This window comes from Crocuta crocuta, unplaced genomic scaffold (genome assembly GCF_008692635.1).
Source record: "Crocuta crocuta isolate KB4526 unplaced genomic scaffold, BGI_CrCroc_1.0 scaffold26, whole genome shotgun sequence".
In the NCBI taxonomy this organism is placed as follows: domain Eukaryota; kingdom Metazoa; phylum Chordata; class Mammalia; order Carnivora; family Hyaenidae; genus Crocuta; species Crocuta crocuta.
The window spans coordinates 7,956,289-7,972,433 of NW_027532249.1; the positions used below are offsets into that span (position 1 = coordinate 7,956,289).

A 16,145-nucleotide genomic window follows, 5' to 3' on the forward strand; every position below is an offset into this window, starting at 1 on the left:
ATGGTGTTCTAGTTTTATTAGTTTCTGAGCCATTTGTCATTTATTTGCTAGTCACTAGTCATCCTACCCCCTTGATACCTTCCATACCGGATGTGTTATTCTGTCCCTTTCACTTTATCACCACGATAATAGTTTTTACTTAGCAAGGTAGTTTATGTCAAAAAGACAGAGACTGATTTAGGATCAGAATCTCCAGGATAGAGCACTGGTTTTATTATTGTATCACTTTGGGCACTTTGTCTCCATAAAATAGAGTTCATGTTGGTCTGTCTTTGAGGCAACAGCATTTATTCTTGCTCAGCGGTCCTACAGCAGGTGGAAGCAGAGAAAGACTTCAACATTCTGCTGTTGTTGGATTGTTTTCTTTTTTCATTTTGAGAATGAAGAATTAATAGAGGATGGGAGAATTCTACTTTGAGACTAAGAATTATAATGTAAGTCATCATACAAAGAATACATGTGAAGAATACTTTTTTTAATTGAGATAAATTTTACAAACATTGAAATGCCAGATTTAAGTGAACAATTATTTTACTGAAGTATAATTAACATATTGTGTTATATAATTAGTTCCAGGTGTGCAATATAGTGATTCAACAATTCCATACAATACTCAGTGTTTATCACAGCAAGTGTATCTTAATCCCCATCACCTATTTCACACATTCCCCCCTCCAGCCCCCATCCTGGAAACTACCAGTTTGTTCTCTATGTTTGAGAATCTAGGGGTCTTTTTGTTTGTTTTTAATTTTCTGTTTATCTCTTTTTCATTTGTTTCTTCATTTCTTTCTTAAATGCCATGAAGTAGTTAAATCATATGGTATTTGCCTCTCTCTGAGTTTTTTATTTTAGAGAGAGAGAGTATGCATGAGCAAGGGAAAGGTGGAAGGGGGAAGAGAGAGAGAATCTTAGGCAGGCTCCATACTCAGTGTGGAACTTGACTTGGGGCTTGATCCCATGACCCTGGTATCACGATCTGAGCCAAAATCAAGAGTCAGACACTCAACCAATTGAGCCACCCAGGCATCCAGTTCTTCTTGATTGAGTTTTGGGAGGTTATATGTTTCTAGAAATTTCTCCATTTCTTCTAGGTTGTCCAATTTGTTGGCATGTCATATTTTACAATATTCTCTTAAAATCATTTGTATTTCTGTGTTGTTGGCTGTTATTTCTCATCTATTCTTTCTGATTTTCCTTTCTCTTTTTCTTTATGAGTCTGGCTAAAGGTTTATCAGTTTTGTTTATCTTCTCAAAGAACCAGCTCCTCGTTAAATTGATTTGTCCTATTGGTTTTTTAGTCTCTATTTCATTATTTCTTTATCATTTCCTTCCTTCTACTGGCTTTGGGCTTTGTTGTTTTTCTAGCTACTTTAGGTATAATATTAGGCTGTTTATTTGAGAGTTTTCTTGATTCTTGAAGTAGGCCTGTATTGCTGTAGTCTTCACCTTAGAAAAGCTTTTTGCGGCATCCCAGATATTTTGGGCCATTATGTTTTCTTTTTCATTTGTCTCCATGTATTTTTTCATTTCATCTTTGGTATTTTGGTTGACCCATTCATTCTTTAGTAGCATGTTATTTGCTTCTATGCATTTGTGTTCTTTCCAGTTCTTTTTCTTATGACTGATTTCTAGTTTCACACCATTGTGGTCAAAATGTATGGGTGCACTGGTGTGTCTGGTATCCTTCCGCCTCCTTCGAGCAGGAGCCCCTTCGGGGGACTAACTCCACTACCACTCCTACTACTGTTCCACAGTCAGTGGGGCAGGTTGGATGGGGTAGATTCACAGAAACCATGTGGCACAGCGCATGGTGCTGGAAAGATAGAGAGTGTTCTCACTGGTGTCCACAAGCATCCTGCAATCTAAGCTTGGAGGTGGGCAGGAAAAGTGACACCTGACACTTTTGTTCTTGAAGTCTCCTAAATATCCCTGACTCTCTAACACAAATTCCATGATGAGTAAATAAGTCTCCTTCATATAGTCCTCAGCTGATTTTCAGACTGCTGCTCCTATGCTGTATCTCTGTGAGTTTGTTTGCTATGCTGACTCTTGAAAGGTAGGGACCCAGTTTCCTATCACCCTCCGGCTCTCCTGGAGCTAAGACCACTGATTTTTAGAGTACTGGAATTAAGCCACACCAACTGTGACAATTCATGAAGGTAAGCCCTACTGTTTTTCATAGCCAAATATTGTTAGGACTTGTCTTCCTAGTGTGGTTCCCCCATACTTGGGGTGCCTGCTGTGGGGTGTGGTCCGCTCACTTCTCTGTGCTTCTGGTGTCCCTCCAGTGTATGGTTCGTCTCACCAAGGGTTTGGGTCCCAACCATGTCTCTATTTGTCCTACCCTTTTCAACATGACCTCCTCTTTACACATAATCGTGGAATAATCTCTTCTGCTAGTCTTCAGGTCATTTTCAGAGTTATTTGCTCTGATGTGGCTGATACCTTGGTGTGTCCATGAGACAAGGTGAGCTCAGGATACTTCTTCTCTGCCACCTTCTCAATGATCTATGTGCACATTTTTTTTTTTTTAACGTTTTGTTAACTGTGTACCCCTATGTAACTACCACACGGATCAAGATGTAGAACAGCCTCATGCCTGAAGAAATTTCCTTTGTTCTCCTTGCAATTTGTCCCCACCTCTTTTGGGTAAATACTGATCTGACTTTCTTTTTTTCCAGACAAACTGGATTTTATTTTATTATTTTATTTTAATTTTTTTTTGCAAATCGTTTATTGTCAAGTTGTTTTCCATATAACACCCAGTGCTCGTCCTCACAAGTGCCCTCCTCCATGCCCATCACCCCCACTCCCCCCCCACACCCATCAGTCCTCAGTTTGTTCTCAGCATTCAAGAGTCTCTCATGGTTTGCCTCTCTCCCTCTCCCCCACTATTTCCCCCCTTCTTCTCCCCCACGGTCCTCCGTTAAGTTCCTCCTAATCCTCCTATACATGCAAACATATGGTAGCTGTCCTTCTCTGCCTGACTTATTTTGCTCAGCATAACACCCTCAAGGTCCATCCATGTTGCTACACATGGCCAGATTTCATTCTTTCTCATTGCCATGTAGTATTCCATCGTATAGATAAACCACATCTTCTTGATCCCTTCGTCCATTGATGGACACTTAGGCTCTTTCCATGTTTTGGCTATTGTTGAAAGTGCTGCTATGAACATTGGGGTACATGGGCTCCTATGCATCAGCACTCCTATATCCCTTGGGTAAATTCCTAGCAGTGCTATTGCTGGGTCATAGGGGAGTTCTAGTGTTAATTTTTTGAGGAACCTATCAATAGTAGTTTAGTGATGAAGTCAAACAGTGTGCACTCTTTTGTGTATGTCTTCTTTCATACACATATTTTTGAGATTCATCAATGTTCATAATGTTGCATGTATGGTTAATCCCTTTCTTTTATTCTTATCCAGTCAGCTTCATTAAGGAGCAGTTTGCATACTGTGGGAAAATAAAGATTTCCCGGATTTCTCAGTGTCTCTGTTAAAAAATCCAAGACTCCTGGCATATGGCAATGCAGATGATGGAAAGATAGGGAATCTTTGCTTTCACTTTCCCTAAAAACACCGTGTTCTTCCTCTACAATGAGAAGAGTATGTAGCTATTTGTCTCATTAACTGCTCTGTCTAAAAGGACAATCTTTTCTTATCTCTCTGAGAGGGCCAAAAGGTAACAGCGCAAATGAAGGCTCAAAAACCCTCAAGTTGCCAGGAGCACTGGAGTGCAGTCTCCTCAGGTATTTACATGACAGAAAAGACAAAGCTCAGATCTTGGAGGCTCTTCTAGGCCAAAAATAATCTAAGACATTCGGGTCTCTCTGGCTCCTGAATTGCTTTTACTGACATTCCAAAAGGTTAAAGTTAAGGCCAGAACCAAGGAGAACATGTTTCTCTCCCTCTTTTGGGGGGGAGAAAGAGAAGTAGCTTTTGCTTTTCTGTTTATAAATGAAGAGAAAGCACTGTTCTGTCTCTCAGCAATTCATGAGTCGAGCAGTATCACATCTAGCAGGAAGGAAGGACCTCCTAAGAGCTATACAAAATGGAAGGTTTTTTATAGGCAAGAAATGAGGTAAGAGAAAGAAAAAGCTGTGTTGCTTTAGGCAAGGTCTCCTTCCTTTTGGGGTAGAACAGGGGTTTATTATGCAGATTAACTCACTCTTGCTGATCAGGTAGTGTCAGATTGACCAGTTAAAGGTCACATTCTTGGTAGATACTGAAACTACAATTGCCTTGGACATTAAATCTTGGTTTGCTGATTGAGGCTCAGCACAAGTGACTCCATTTTGGACCTGTTCTCTCTCTCTCTCTCTCTCTCTCTCTCTCTCTCTCTCTCCCTGCTAAGTAAGTATAACCTTCCAGTTGCATAGAAAGTAAGGAAATTTGAAGATAAAGAATTCAAGCATACACGCTCGGTAATTTAAGAACAACTTAAACACTTATTGTTTAAAAGAAACTAACAGGGGCGCCCGGGTGGCTTAGTTGGTTAAGCATCCGACTTTCACTCGGGTCATGATCTCGTGGTTCGTGGGTTCGAGCCCCGCGTCGGGCTCTGTGCTGACTGCCAGCTCAGAGCCTGGAACCTGTTTCAGAGTCTGTGACTCCCTCTCTCTCTGACCCTCCCCTGCTCACGCTGTCTCTCTCTCTCTCTCTCTCCTAGAAATAAATAAAACATTTTAAAAAAAGAAAGAAAGAAAGAAACTAACAATTTTACTATGTGGAAAGTTTTTCTGTACCACCCCCAAATATCTCAACAACAACCTTTGGAAATATTAAGTTAAAAATATACTTGTAGCACCCAATACTGACAAGGTTGCAGTAAAAGTGCAGCAGACACATGCAATGCCAAGGTGTTGTCAATTGATAAGAGACTTGGGCTAAATCCATGGTATCACTGGTAATTAGATCCTAGAAAATAATCCAAAATCCAGGTAAGAAGTGACCCTGAGTGAAATGGCCATATGGATATAATGTTTCACTTCCTCTTATGTCTTCTGTATGCTAGAGAAGTTGATACTTCCCCTAGCTGGAGTTCAGCTGTGTACACATATTCCAAATAAACTATGAGGGTACAATACAAAAGGAGAAATATAAAGAGAATAGAAAGAACACAAAGAGAAAAATCATGGTTCTTGAGATAACGATCTTCAATTAAGAATGTCATTCTCAAGGCTGGGTGGCATGTGCAGTGATATTCCAATTTCAGGTTAATGCTCTTCATGACCCTGATAGCCCTAGAAAACCTCTGTGATTCATGAGAGAAAGATATAGAAATAAGATAAATTTATCATTAGAAGCCAAAAAAAAATCCTAAAAAAATAATACTAAACCTTTAAGCATCTCACAGTTCTTGGAAATATTGGAGTGTAGGAAAAACAAAACAAAACAAAACAAAACACCCAACCACTCTTTAAGCCAGTAGGTGAGGAATTAAAGAACTCAGACTTATTTCTAGGAGTATTACACAAAATGTGTTACATGTCTCAAAATGTTTATTGTGACATTATAATTGATGGCAATATTCTGTAATAATTTAGCAAAATATCAAATCCTAGTGTCTTCATGAATCCTCTGTATTTGTCTAATCTAGCATTTTTTTAAACCATTCAATTGTTTCTTATCTTCTTCCTCACCTGACTGAGCCCTCTGAGAACAAAACTATTATGATAGGAAAAGATAGGATAAAATAGGCAGAGAGGAAAGATTAGGACCTGAAGTCCCTGGATGGGGAAAAGCACATATTTTGGAACAATGCTGGGAGCTTCTGACCACCGCAAACCCCCTCAGGCATAAGATTCCTCTTAAAAATGTAACAGATACTGTCTACCTTATGCCTCAGGTTTCCCTCAGGGATTTGACAAAAGACCTAACTAACAGTAGGTAGTAGAACATAAAACATATGACCCCCAAGGAATGATATGGCCATAAACCACTCCTTATATAATGGAAAGGAGCCAATCAGGAATGGACAACCCGGCACGTAGAGCTATCAAGCCAATAAGGGTGGCACCTGAGAAGGAACAAGGGGGAAGGAAGTGGAAGGACTGACCAGAACCTTATAAAACAAGGGCCCTTGCCTACAGTTGCAGGCATTCACTTACTACTGTCCCCTCTCTAAAGAGAGCTTTCCTTCTATTCTTCCTTTCCGATCTGATACTCTGACTTTTGCCTGCTGCTCATTTTGTGTCCACCTCTTCATTCTTCAAAGTAGTGAGACAACGAAATCTGGGTGTTGAGGTAAAAAATCCTGTAACACTCACAAATACTCGTCATTAAAATCGCTCTCTTGGACAGTTTCCCTGCCCCTGCCCCACCAATGCCTTTGCTCCTCTATCACTGTATAATCTTGACTTGCCAAAACCACAACCCTGGCTAAAGCTAACTTTGAACCAACTTCATACCTTTATTCATGTAACTAAAAATGACTGGAGAAAATATCGCAAAACACTGACTGGCTGGTGTCACTTTTCATGACCCAAAACAGCCATTCTTCCTCCCAGCAATGGCTGGTCCAGCAATGGCTGGTCCAGACCACCGGTCCAGACCACTGTTTTGTACTTTCACTTCTTTATTCAAACCTGCCCTACTTTCTCCAACATCCCCACTTTTTGCTGATCATGTTGCTTCCTGCTTTTCTAGCTATTGAGAAAACTAAAGCAAGTAGAGGAAATTTCCCATACTCTCCCACTACCACATCTACTCACCTTCTAGTCTGTTCCTCACACTGTCTTCTGCCCTTCCTGTGCTCTGAATTTTTTCTCTCTCCTTTGACCCAGGATATCCCTCTGGCAAATCCTTCTCTCTCTCCTACATCATCATTTTTTCTCTCTAGTACAACATTCTCATCAGCATACATATGTATATATATATATTTTTTGCTTGGAATTTAAAAAACAAAGCAGGATGTCTGGATGGCTCAGTAGGTTACGTGTCTGATTTGATTTTAGCTCAGGTCATGATCCCAGGGTTGTGGGATTAAGCCCTGCATCAGGCTCTGTGAGAGTGTGGAGCCTGCTTAAGATTCTCTCTCTCCCTCTCTCTCTGCCTCTCTTCCTCTCTCATGCATGCACTCTCTCCCAAGGGGAGAAATAAAGAATAAAAATTGTTTCTAATTTAAAACAAAATAGAGCAACTCCTATTGACCCCATTCCCTTTCCCATTTCAACCCCACCATTTTGTTCAGTATCTTTCAAATAAATTCAGTGAATCTTTGCTCTCTGGTACGTCCATGGTGCTTGGCACATTAGACTCCTTCAATAAATATTTTGAAAGGCCCTATTTTATAGTTATATAAAATGATAGCTTTAAATACTATATAGTTATTTAAGAAATTGTGTATAATATTCTGCTGAATGAAAAACTCAGCAAATATTATATGTGCAACATTTATATAAAAGTTTATTTATTTTGAGAGAGAGAGAGCACAATTGGGAGAGGGCAAAGAGAGAGGGAGAGAGAATCCTAAGCAGACTCTGTACTGTCAGTGCAGAGCTCAACATAGGAGCTCAAGCCCATGAACCATGAGATCATGACCTGAGCTGAAATGAAGTCAAATGCCTAACTGACTGAGCCACCATGTATCCCAAAAGTGTGAACACGTTTTGACAAAGAACAAAAGCTATTACACAAAAATGAAATCGTTTTCTCATATCTGAAGGATCAATGATTGATTCTATTAAATGGAATGTTCTTCATTGATTTTTACATTTACAAATTTAGGCCAAAGACAAAAGAGTCTCCATCATGGCTGGTCTTTAAAAACGAGCGTGTTTGGACACTTGATGAAACCGTGTGCAGGGGGAGTCAAGCTACCTGAGTCTGGGCCAAGTAGCCACAACTCACTGCTTCATGCCTGATCTGTGGCTGGCTAGAACTTAGCCCTCAATCTAATTTTCAAGACTATTGAATGCCAAAAACTATGTTAGTTGTTGGGGGGACAGGGATAAATTTAAGTATCCATGACATTTGAGAGATAAATGGAAGAGTTCCAAATTATGCTGGGAAAGGGTGGGGGGAGGGTGTATGGCTTCTTTAAGGAAGGACCTTGAGCTGAAAGCTGAAGGGTGAAATGAAATCAACTAAACGGTTTTGCAGGGTGAGAGTGAGACATGCTCATGGTAGAAATGTGCATACACAACGTCTGTGATTGAAAGGACCATGATGCTTTTAAGGAAATGAAAGAAACCAGGGTAACTGAAGTGCCAAGAGTGAGAAGAGTTGTGGCTTAAGATATCACTAGTGTGGAAGTGTGGTCAGATATGTAGGGTCTGTAGTCTGTTCTGTGTATCCTGACCTTCATTCTTGCAGCACTGTGAAGCCATCAGGCATTTATGCAGAGGAGTTATATAACCAGGTTAGCTTTGTTTGAGGCTGCTTTGACTACAGACAGGAACCCTGCTTTCCCAAGTTGTCCATGTCATGCCACACATACAGAATGATGATATTTCCTTTATGTCCTGGTGAAAGCAAGATGGACTTGGGGGTATTTAGGTAAGAGTTGATAAAAAAAATAACTACATAGTCTTTATGTAATACAATAAAATAAGTAAAATAAAATACAATGAACTAGGATGTAAAATTAGATACTGTATATTAAGATATATATTAAAAGTTTAATTTGTGAAAAAAATTCCTATAGGATACTGAAGCTCTAATTTGTGAAATGCACTTGCATGGGTACATTGTTAAAATCATCATCTTGCAGTTTACTCAGACACTGTATGATTCTATGTCAGACAGAAGTAAACACAAGTCTATTTGCCCCAGTGATTTGGGTCACATCTTAAGTTGTACCTATAGAAGCCTCCATGTGGCTTATTCTTTGGGCCATAGAATAAGCCTTATTCCATAGGCCAGCCTTTCGGTTGTATACCTTATCTCTTTGGGCACCTGTAACTCATACATGTCATTGCCTGGGGAGCTCTTCATTAGAAAATGGATTGGAGAAAACGCCAAGGGGTTGTGCAGCTAGACAAATTCATGGACCATTTTATACATCAGCCAAAGAAGAATAGCAACTTGGATTAGCATAGTAAACATATGGGTGCTATAAGTGTATGGATTTGATAGACATTTTGAAGGTAAAATTGATGAAGTTGATGATGGTTTAGATGTTGAGGATGAGGAACAAGATATCAAGGATGACTTCTAGATGTCTGGCTTGCCCAATGGATGGTGGTGCCATTATGATAAGTAGAGGAGTGTTAAGAGGGTGGGTTATGAACTTAGTCTTTCACTTGTTACATTTGGGATACCCATGTCAATATGTGGTGTAGACAAATCATTATTATCTGCTAGGGACCCTGTTAAGTACATTATGGTTTAACCCATGCTTTTTATCATAGCATCCCTGTAAGATAGATTCTTATACTAAATCTACTTCCCAAGTGAGAGAACTGAGATCTGGAGTGACCAAGTAACTTTCCATTTTCACAGTCAAGAAGTGTTGGAGCTTGATTTGGGGCCCAAGCAGTATGTTTCAGAAGCTCACAATTCCATACAGCTCATTTCTCTATGACTACCTCAACTGGGTCTCACCTTAATTTCAGCCCACCTTCTGTCCACACCAAAGTATACCTTGATTTTTTTCTTCTGTGAACTTACTTTCCAGGACTCTCCACAGATGACTCTTCTGGGTGTCCCCTTAGACTACTCAGATTTTTTTCTTTACTCTGATCTCCATGAATCCCCTAGATCTATCTGGTCTTCCAGTCGCCTATACAAGCCACATTATCAGGTTGCCTTGCACGAGACTCCTCAGCAACTACCAGTGTGCTATCTTTACAGCGACATTCAGTGCCAACTCTCTCAGCTTCCCACAAACACTGACTCCAGCTGGGGACACCTGGGCTTACAGAGGACCAGGACCTCAAGTCATGGAAGACCCTGAAGGCTGGCCTACCCGAACCAATAGCTCTGTGATGGAAAGTCCCATCACAGAGGCCTTCATGGACTCACAGAATGTCTCCTTTAGGGACTTTGGGCTCACAGAGAACTATCGTATCCCACATCTGTTTGGGAATGTAAAGGCATTTTGTTTCATTTAACAACAAAACTTCCTTTGCTTTCTCCTCATTTCTCTGGACCAGTCTGGCACACTGGACACTGTTCCATAGATATTCCTCTAAAATTTCCCCTGTTCCTAGCTCCATGGTATAAATCTTCCCTGGATTCCATTTTTTTTGTTTGTTTTATTCTTGTTTGTTGGTTGGTTTTATGACCATGAAATGATATTTGTCTTCTCCCCTTGCCTTTCCTTGATGCCCCTTTGTTCCCAGTATTAGATTCTAATCTCTTCCCATTTGTTTCTTGTGTTCTTTCTCCCAGGGGCTTACTTATTCTTCCAAGTTCCAATTATAACTTTATGGAGGAAAATTACAAACTCCAATTGGGTATCTTTGTTGCAAGTTTTCCTCCAGGCTTTGGCACATATGTCCAATTTTCTGTAAGTTAATTCCACTGGAGAAATTATTTCTCACAGTAGATATGTCCTATATCAGAGCCCCTCTCCTGTATTCTTCCATGCAGATGTACCAACTACTTCCAGAACAACAGGAGGGCCACTTGCCATTTGCCCCGGGAGTGCCAGTCCTTCCCTTTGGCTGTGACTCCTGGTTGACCAGATGTATGCCTGGAATTTCAGGCTCCCCTGACTGTATCAGATCCAGGATGAAATCCCACATTGCAGGTTATGGCTTCTGGCATCCCAGGTGCCTACCAAAACGTCAAGTGATGAAAAGGTTAATGCTCCTTGGAATGAATTTCAACTAATGAGAAACAAGAGTCTGAGGGGAGCCAAGGAGATTGATTTCCCATCTTCCTGTAACCTATAGACTGATCCAAAATATGATTTTCTCTCTTACCCTATATAGAATAGTTCTGTAAGTTAAGAAAAACACCTGGTAAGCACCTTTGTGTGTCTCCCAGACTCACTGGGAGAGGATGGCCAGTCCAGGAAAGCATCATTTCATGGCTCATCTCCTTCCCCCCTTACTTGGCTGTATCTTTACCTTCACTGCTCAGGGTATATACTTACAAATAATGCATTGGCACATTAATCATTGCCTCAGGCTCTGCTAAAGAAACCAGGTAATGAGAGCTCTGCAAATTCAGGTGGGTTTTTTTTTGTTTTGTTTTGTTTTGTTTTTTAAGAAAAGGAGCATATTTTATTATCAGTCAGTTTAGCCCCTGTGTCTGTCAGAAATAACACGATTATTGTAACACTCAAGATGAAAATCCTGTGGTCATTTAGAGCTGCTCATTTTTTCTTTTGTGACTAAAATCCAGACTCTCCAAAGCCCTGTTGGTTCTCCCTTCATAGGAGGCATTTCTTGTCCATTGCAAACCAGTGACACTATTCTGGTCCAGTCGTACCTCAATTACTGCACAGACTCCTGCTTTCATAACTGGATTCTCTGACTCTGGTCTCTCCTCCCAGAAATCCAGTCCATCTTTCACACTTTACCCATGTACAGTACTGACCTTCCTTAAATGTCATTTCCATTCTCCAAAAACCACACACATGTGCGCGTGCACACACACACACACACACACACACACACACTATAATGTTCAAAGACCTACTACAAAACCCTAAAACTCTTTCTGGATTTAAAGTATTTTCAATTATCCAAAATTCCAATCCATCCCTCTCTGGTATAGTCCCAAGCTGGCTTTTTTGGTTTTGTCTTTTAGCCTCTGTACCTTTGCTCACATTATTTCTTTGGCCTGAAGCACCCTTTCCTCTTAAATAATTCTTCCCTAATTTTCAGATCCCAGGTTAACACCATCTCCTTCATGAGGTTTATGATAAGAACTCTAGAACATGCTTCCTTTGATTTCCTTTAACATTAATCATCCATAAAATTTAATTGCTTAATTGCATATTGCTTTCGGCTGATCATAAACTGTGTGATATTTTAGTCCTGCTTTCTGAACTAGGTGACATTTTTTTGACCATAGAAAAATGTGTCATTCTTTTTTTGTGGTCTAATTATACAGGATGCAAAATAAATGCTCAAAACATTTCCTTAGTGATTGTGTCCTTGAAAATGAATAGTCCATGAACTATAACTAGAAGTGCCTTGGTTACTTGAGGGCTAGGTAACCCTGCAGTCAGTAATAAGGACAGTTCAAGTTAATGAACAAAGTGACACCGGATGTCCATCATACACACTTGTGAACACTACTCTAAAGAGGATCCAGTGATTGAAGACTAAGCATGAATAGCTCACTGCTGCTATAGAAAAACACTACTCTTCCTTCAGTCTGAGTGATCTTGCCCCTGCTAGGTAACAGTTCTACATTTGGATAGGCAGTATGGAATTAGAAAAGCAAGCCACATCTCAATCTTATATCTCCACTGCCATTTTAGACCTAGATCAAACTTTTATTGTACAAAGTACTAGAATACAACAAGCAAGGAGCAGGAGAGTAGCCAGACAAAAGTTCAGTGTGGCTGAAGTGCACACTGAGGTGAGATGAGTGATTGGACATATACACAGGCTGTGGAAGGTAGAAGTTTAGATTTCATCTTATAGTTAATGGTGAACCACCAAAGCTTACTGGATGGAAATCTGACCACACTATGTTTCAGAAATACAATGTGGCAGATGGAAATGATGGAGGTGGGGAAGCTGATTGGTAGGTCTATATTTATGTCCGGTTTTCAAACTGTATGTTTTGGGGGAAAACTGTGAGTCCCTTTGAGGTGAGCCACCTCAGAGCACAATGAAAGTGACTGCGTGGGAATCTGGGTCTCCTATCTAATGCAAACTGACAATACCTGCTTATATCTGCTGCAACTAGGTTTCTAAGTAAAATTTTGTGAAAAGAAAGTATTCTCTAGCTTAAAAAACTGGAAAACTCTTGGCTTACTTATCAGGCTGAGTGGGAATTATTAGAGAGATTTCAGAAATATCTCGAGGTAGATTCAGTTTGACTTGCTTATCAATAAGCTCTGTGAGGTTAAAAAAAAATGAAGAGTTGAAGATTATTGGGTGACTGCAAAGAAAAGATTGCACTAATCAAGGTAGAGATCACTCCAGATGGAGGAGATTTACAGACAGGGACATTCTCATCAATTCATCCATTGTGTATGGGGTGTTCTGGGCAAGGATTTGCCAGAGAGAGATAATTAGAGATTGGGATCTGGAGCCCAGAAGTAAGGTCAAAAAATGTTTGGAAGTCATAAATGTTAAATAAGCACTGAAGCCAAGGAGCACATGATCTCGTCCAGTGAGGAAGTAGAGACCAGAACTGAGATGACAGACTGAGGACCAGATGGCATCCAGGCCCTAAGTATGACCTACCTGCCTACCTACCTGCCTACATGGATACTTTAGCCTTTCTAGTGTTTTATAGTTGGTTTTAAAATTTATTGTCAAATTTTAAAATTTGTTAGATCTGATTTCCCTGGACGAATTATTGGGTCAGATAATACGGGGCTACTATTTCCTCATGGCTGCCATAAGCCAGGGGTGCTATGGAGGGGCGCCCCCTGCAGAGGGGAACAGGGCTCCCAGTTGAGTACCTTTCATCCCCCCAGGCTTTCTCAGCTATTTGAGGCCCCTTCACTTCCTCTAGGCATTTGGTTCTTCAACCCTGCGGGAGAACGCTGATAATGGAAGCCAAGGACCTCGGTGTTTATTATGAAGCAGAGCCATCAGATAGGTTTCTTATTGTTGTTTTATTTTCTTATTGTTTTTTTTTTTTTGTTCATTTAGTTGTCTGTCTGTTCTTGATTTTTTGGCTTTTTTTTTTTTTAAAGGTATGAGCCCAAGAGGCAATCAGAAGTTATGTCATCAGAATTTGGGGAGAGAATAGGGGTTTGGCAGCCCCCTAACCAAAATGATACTATTTCTGAATCCAAGTACCACCATCATATGAAATGCAACATCACATAATGTCTTACCACGTAGTCATAGACTGTTAACACACGGGAAGAACATAATATGTTCAAATACAACCTGATCTCATTAATAAAGTGTATATCAGATTAGGAGTTGGGTAAGGACAACAATGTCAAGGCTAAGGGCTTAGACTCTGAAGTCAGACAGACTGCACCCTAATTGTCACTGTGCTGGTTACCACCTATGTGACTTGGCACACATTATTCTGTCTTTCTGTACCTTGGCTTCCTCACTTGTAAAAGGCAGTCATGAAGATTATGATTAGAGCATCCCTGGTGTATAGTTAGTGATCAGTAAAGGATAATTGTGGCTGCTACTTTTTCTAAAGTGGTTCACCCCTTAACATGCACAGACCTAGTAAATGTACTGAGTCTTTTTAAATCCATAACTAAGCTCGCAGGAACGAATGAGAAATTAGTAGCTAAGATTTAAACATGAGGTGTAATTACTACAATCATAAATCTTAAATCTCTGCTAGAAATAGCTGAGCACCTTGAGGGTTAAATACCTGATGTCCTGAACAGATGGACGTTGATACGTTTCTGTTTCTAAGATGAAGGGCATTTATTTGTGTTCGAGAGCTGTTAATGCCTACTCTAAAGTATACGTTATTCTGTAAATTTATAATTTTGTGTGATTAATTCAGGAGGAAACAACAAATTGGAATTTAGATTACGAGCTCCATCAAGATTTATTGTCAGAAAATTACGTGGAATTTATAGGAAAAGGAATATTTGTAGAAAGGGTTTCTCCTCTGTGAGGAATGCTCAGTGATTCAATTACACACTCCTGTAAATTTTTATTCAGAAGCTGGATTTGCTTGTCTAGCTTCATTTAAAAATCAGTCTCAAAATCTGTTTAATTTGGGGGTCCAAACCTCATGCATATTTATCTTTCGGAAATTGATGGAGATGTTAGACAGTCGCAGTGAGATAAATAATTAAGTTAAAAAGAGACTTGGGATTAAAATTTTAAAGAGCTTGCTCAAAAGGGTCTGTCCAGAGAGTTCTTGACAGTTTTGTTAGAACCAAATGAGTTTTGTTAGAACCAAATGAAGAGAATTGAGGAGGTTTTTTGGGCCAAGTCTGCTCTTTAGATAGATGGATCTAAAGGAAATATTGAGGAGGGAACATTAAATCATGTTCCTTGCTTTTTAATATTTAATAACAAATGTTTTGTTCTGAGGAATCCTTAAGTTACCACCAGAATCATTGGATTTTAGAACTAGAAGAGCCCACATCGATAATTTAGAGCAGGCCTTGAACGTGGCATGACATGTTGGTTAATGTAAGAATAACTTACATATCATCAGTCATAGTCTAGCTTTTCAAAGGAAAGCAAAGTGCCATGATTAGTTAGAATCTGTTAGAAAGAGAAACTTTGCATTAACCCGATACATACAAATTGATTACTTATCCAAATATTGGCCCAGAATCTGGCAGACAGCTTGGTATGCAGTGGAAAGCATTTAAGTAGTCAAATAGCTTCTATACTCACTAAACAACCTTATTCTTTTGTCAATCTTAATGGAATAAATAAAACTGGGGTGGGATGCTCGCAGATGGATGTATATTATGTGCGTGTCTAGTCTCTCCCCCTTATGCAAAGGCATCCAATAAGAATACAAATGAGCAAAGAAGGTTAGTGTATCAGGAGTATGGGAAGATTATGACTAGAGAAGGATGAGGAAGAACAAAAACAAAGACTAGAAATAAGAGAAAGAATAGGCAGAGATTACCTCCATCTGGCAGAGGAGGAGCTTGAAACACAGGGATGCTATGCAATTTGTCAGCTAGTAAATGGTGGAGTCAGACATCTAAGCCAATTTTCCAGATCTTGGCCTGTCCATTGAGCTCTGCCATGCTTCTCAAACATAAATGTGTTGGCATGTCTCTTGAGGACCTTGTTCAAATGCAGATTCTGATTCCATGGGTGTGAAGCAGGGTTGGGTTCTCATTCAGGACAACCCCTCTGGGGAGAGTGATGTTGCTGGTGTGGGAGCCACATTCTTGGTAGCAAAGGACTACATTCTGTATACTAGGTATGGACAGAAAGAAAAAACAAAACAACTCGCTGTCTAGGAAATAACCTTCTTTAGATACTCATCTGTAGCTCTCGAGAAAATGCAAAGCTCCCATTTGGGCAATTGGACAGTTTAATCCAGTGCCCTAAACATTTCTTTTTGTTATTTTTGTTATTGTTGTTGTTTTGTTTTTCATTTGCTT

At 39.9% G+C, this 16,145-nt stretch overlaps 1 non-coding gene across 1 annotated transcript; it reads left to right on the plus strand.

Moving 5' to 3' along the window:
* The first annotated feature begins 4,477 nt into the window (after nucleotides 1-4,477).
* On the plus strand, nucleotides 4,478-4,562 carry TRNAE-UUC (transfer RNA glutamic acid (anticodon UUC)). Its single transcript has one exon. It is a non-coding gene; the product is annotated as a tRNA-Glu (tRNA).
* The last annotated feature ends 11,583 nt before the right edge of the window (nucleotides 4,563-16,145 follow it).